This window comes from Otolemur garnettii, unplaced genomic scaffold (assembly GCF_000181295.1).
Source record: "Otolemur garnettii isolate 467f Iridium unplaced genomic scaffold, OtoGar3 scaffold00035, whole genome shotgun sequence".
Taxonomy (NCBI): Eukaryota; Metazoa; Chordata; class Mammalia; order Primates; family Galagidae; genus Otolemur; species Otolemur garnettii.
In genome coordinates, this window is record NW_003852430.1 from 3,006,274 (window position 1) to 3,011,315 (window position 5,042).

Consider the following 5,042-nt stretch of genomic DNA (forward strand, 5'->3'; position numbering starts at 1 on the left):
AGCTACTTGGGAGGTGGAGGCAGGAGACTCGCTTGAGCCCAGGAGTTGGAGGTTGCTGTGAGCTGTAATGCCACGGCACTCTGCCCAGAGGGACAGCTTGAGGCTCTGTCTCAAAAACAAACAAACAAACAAACAAACAAACAAAAAAAACTTGAGCAAAGTGGAATCACTAGAATAAAAAAAACCCAAACCCAAAACTCTTGTATTGGTCGATGCCGGAGTTGCTAATTCAGGCATCCTCTGGATACAGAGCTGCTTTCACAGGCTACTCTTTGGCCCCTTTCACCCATTCCAACCTTCCATCTTCTTAGCTGCTCTTGGTCACTGGTGTGCTCGACTTGCCCTCATTGCCAGTCCCCCTTCAGACAAGGAACTTGAGTTTGGACTATATCCTGGGCTCTGATCTGACACTTCACTGAGGGGCTGAGCCATTAGCCCTATGGTCCTCTGTCCCATTCCAGTCTCCAGTGCTGCTGTGGAGGTATCAGCCCTGAGGAAAGAGTTGGAGATTCATGTGCCTGGACGATTTTGGAGTCTTAATTGATAGTTATGTATTGACTAACAAGCTATGGTGAAGTTGATCGATGCTTCCCACTCCATGTTAGAAGTAGATAGTGATCTTAAGAGAATCACTGAAACATGCAATTTATTGAAAATATACTTGACTTTCTGGGAAAAGGACCAGAAAAAAATTTCAGTTTGAATTGAGTAGATGAAAGTTTTACTTACTTTAGAGAATTTAAATGGAGCATAATATATGAGGTCAAGGTTGCATATCAGCTCTGAAACCCAAAGTCAGTTGTGTTACATAAGATACCCTTTTAGGCTTACGAATATTTTACACATTAGACTATTTCCTAAGTGAGCGCTTTATCTCTACAATTAATAGACGCTATAAATGGAAGCCTGCAGCTGGCTGAATTGTCCTTTCAGCTCACATCCTATTTCCATGTATGCCTAGAGCCAGAAATTAACTAAGAAAATATGCTTTGTACACCTGATAAGCTTCCGCTTTGTTGGGCTTCCCTGGGGAAAGAGTTTCAGATATTTTCAATACAGAGAAGTTCCTGTTACTGTCAGGCCCAGGCCATAGACAACCTCCTTGAAGGTTTTCCTGGCAAACACTTCCCAGCCAATTGCAGGGGATGACAGCGGATTAGGCAGTCAGCTCAGGCCTTTGGCTTTGAAAGCGTCACAGTGTGTTAGCACCTTCACCAGATTAGGCAGTAGGGGCTGGGTCGGCAAGGGAACAAAAGCAGAAAGTTGTCTCAGCCTTTCACTTTTAGTCCAGTCACATTCCCCAGTCTCTGAGCTTCCCACCTTCCCAGTGCATAGACCACACACACATACACTTTTGCCCTCACATATGAACACACACATTCTTGTACTTTATAACTCAACTACTAGTTGAATTGTAAGCATTTTTTTTTCCATCATGGTGGATCTAGAATACACTAAACATTCTTTTGAAAACTTCAGCACAGATTAATGAATTCCAATGTGATAGTGTATGAAAGCCTTTACACAAACCTAAGGTGTAAGGGGTTGAGACAACCCTTTCCCGTCAGAATGGCAAACATCTAACATTGACTCCCTCATCCCCCATCCCATACTTACAGCAGAGTCCTTGCCTAATCATAGACTTGAACTATGGCATCTAGACTTGGCTTCAGAATTCTCTATAGGGTTCCAGGCAGCCTTAATCAAAAGGTTTTAGTTTATGTTCAAGATTAAACCTGTTACCCTCACTATCCTAGTGTTACAAGTTAACCCTTTGGCAATCTCTTCCTCCTATCCTTTTTTATCTCTAATTTCTATTCTCTCTGGTTGTCAAAAGCAACTCAGATCCTCATTACTACTTTTATATCCAAGCAAGTAGGGGTTTATGCCTTGGGCTTTGCATTTTAGAAGGTCCTGAGCTTTGAAGTATAATCTTTAAAAATGTTAAGACCCTTCTTTGGTTACTAGAATGAGCCAGGGTTGACAGTGCCATCCAAATGGGGCAGCCCAAGTTTGGACAAGAAACTGTATGGGTCCCAGTCCCCATTTCTCCCATGCAGAGTATCTTGACCCAGTATCTTTTTCATGGATCAACTAGGTACTCTAAGATATTCAGAGACTCATGCCTAGAGACATGTCCCAAAGCCTAGGCCCTGGTTCTAGGATAGTAGTCTGATGAGCAGATCATTCTAGTTGCACAGTTATTCCTTTCACAGCATCATGAAGATTGGGCCTCCACTCAGTGCTGACATGTCAATTTTTGCCGATTCAAATTGTTCACATAGATAGGAATTCAAAAGAACATAGTCTACCTGCAGTGTTAACATCATTAATATTCTACTTATTTTTCTTTCCTACCAATTTCTCAAAACTTTTATTTTTCTTATTGTACAAAGAAATAAATATTCTTGTAATACTTTCAAAACTAAAATTTACTTGTCTATTAACAGTTCCTCAGGTAAATTGGGAACCACTGCCAGTGATTGGTTTATCAAGGGGGGAATGGACCTCATTTTGTTCAACGATATTTAAGAGAAAATTTACATAGAGGTTTGTAGAAAGTGCTCCTTAGATTTTAAAAAGAGACACAATAGGAGGGTGACATCAGCAAGATGTTAAAATAGGAAGGCCTATATTCTTCTTTCTCCCATGGGAACACCAACATAACAACAAAACATGGGCCGATTCCCTTGAGAAATCAAGAAACCAATTAATTGGCTTCTCTAGCCCAGATAAGCATGAAATCTGCTTCATCAAAGATGGCAGGAAAATTGATGGCATTGTTTTTTTGGCCATATTTATCCCCCTACCTAGCACTATACAATCAGGAAAAAAAATGGCTTCTATATTGTCTTTGCAGAGGGAGAGAGAAGACTCCACTTTACATACCATGTTCTGACTTTCTATAGGAAAGTCTAAGTGGCTGTTATCCGTCTTATCTGTCTTGAAGCACTGATGAGACCCAGTGTATCTGAGGGACACTAAGAACAAAAAAGAGTTGTGGAGTGTGCTGTGTCTCCAGAAGGTCTGTGACAGAGCAGACAGAGGCTAAACAGCTCGATGAGTCCTCCCTCAGGTGAAAAAAAAGAAGAGTCTATCTTCAACATTCTAGATTTTTGAAGAGCTGTCAAAGGAACTGACTTTTGTGTCTCCATCTCTCTTTCTTGGAACATAGATGGGACCTGGCAAACTTAGGTGCCTTGAGGACACAGGAAAAGAAAAGAATTATGCATCATGGTGCACTCCAGTAAGAGACATCAAACAGACCAAGAGATTACAAACTCTTAAAGAAAAGAAACTGGCAAGGCCGGGTATGGTGGCTCATACCTGTAATCCTAGCACTCTGGGAGGCCAAGACAGCAGAACTGCCTGAGCTCATAGTTTTGAGACCAGCCTGAGCCAGAGCGAGATCCTGTCTCAAAAAATAGCCAGGCTTTCTGGCAGGCGCCTATAGTCCCAGCTACTTGGTAGGCTGAGGCAAGAGAATTGCTTGAGCCCAAGAGTCTGAGGATGCCGTGAGCTATGATGCTACAGTACTCTACAGGGGGCAACAAAGTGAGACTCTGTCTCAAAAAAAAAAAAAAGAAGAAGAAAAAAAGAAAGAAAGAAAGAAACCGGCAAATTCTTCTAATCAGGAAACTACATACACAAGTCAAGAAAATACATATTTATAGAAAAAAATTGAGAGACCCCCCAGAATCTCTAGCTGACATAATTGATAAATGTCTTTTCCTGTATGAAGCTGGTTTGCAAATGGGTAGGTACCAACACAAAATTATAAAGAACATGAAGAAACAAGGAAAATGACCCAGTAAAAGGAACAAAGTAAATCACCAGAAACTGACCCTAACAAATAGAGGTATACCGAACTCCAGTAAGATTAGCCCATATCACAAAATCCCAAAACCAGAGATGTTGGTGTGGATGTGGAGAAAAGGGAACACTTCTACACTGCTGGTGGGAATGCAAATTAATTCATTCCTTTTGGAGAGAGATCTGGAGAACACTTAGAGAACTAAAAATAGACCTGCCATTTGACCCTGCAATTCCTTTATTAGGTATATATCCAGAAGACCAGAAATCACATTACAACAAAGATATTTGTATCAGAATGTTCATTGCAGCCCAATTCATAATTGCCAGGTCATGGAAGAAGCCAAAGTGCCCATCAACCCATGAATGGATCAATAAATTGTGATATATGTACACCATGGAATACTATGCAGCCCTAAAGAAAGATGGAGACTTTGCCTCCTTCATGTTTACATGGATGGAACTAGAAAATGTTCTTCTCAGCAAAGTATCTCAAGAATGGAAGAAAAAGTATCCAATGTACACAGCCCTACTTTGAAACTAATTTATAACTTTCATAGGAATGTTATAACCTAGTTATAGCCTTAGAATATGGGAAGGGGGGTGGGAGAGGGGAGGTGAGGGGGTGAATAGCGGGAGGGAGGGTAATTAGTGGGGTCACCTATATGGTTTACCTTAAAGGGTACAAGTGAATCTTTCTAAAAGCAGAGTATGAATGTCTTAACTCAATAACTAAGAAAATGACATGAAGACTACGTTAACCAGTTTGATGAGAATATTTCAAAATGTATATAAAAACACCACACTGTACCTTGTGATTGCATTAATGTACACAGCTATGATTTAATTTTAAAAAATGAGGAAAAAACAAATAGAGGTATATAAATTATCCAACAAATAAAAAAATGATGCACATGCTAAATGAGCTCAGGAGAAATATGTATAAGCAAAATTAGAGAGAATGATAACACCACTCTTTGTAATATAACTTAGATAACAAAGAGACAGAAAATATAAAAATGGAGGGTGGCACCTGTGGCTCAAAGGAGTAAGGCATCAGCCCCATATGCCGGAGGTGGTAGGTTCAAACCCAGCCCCAGCCAAAAACTGAAAAAAGAAATGAAAGAAAAAAAAAAAGAATGGACCAGATACAAAGTTTGTAATTGAGGCTTGGTGCCTGTGGCTCAAGCGGCTAAGGCGCCAGCGACATAGACCTAAGTTGGCGGGTT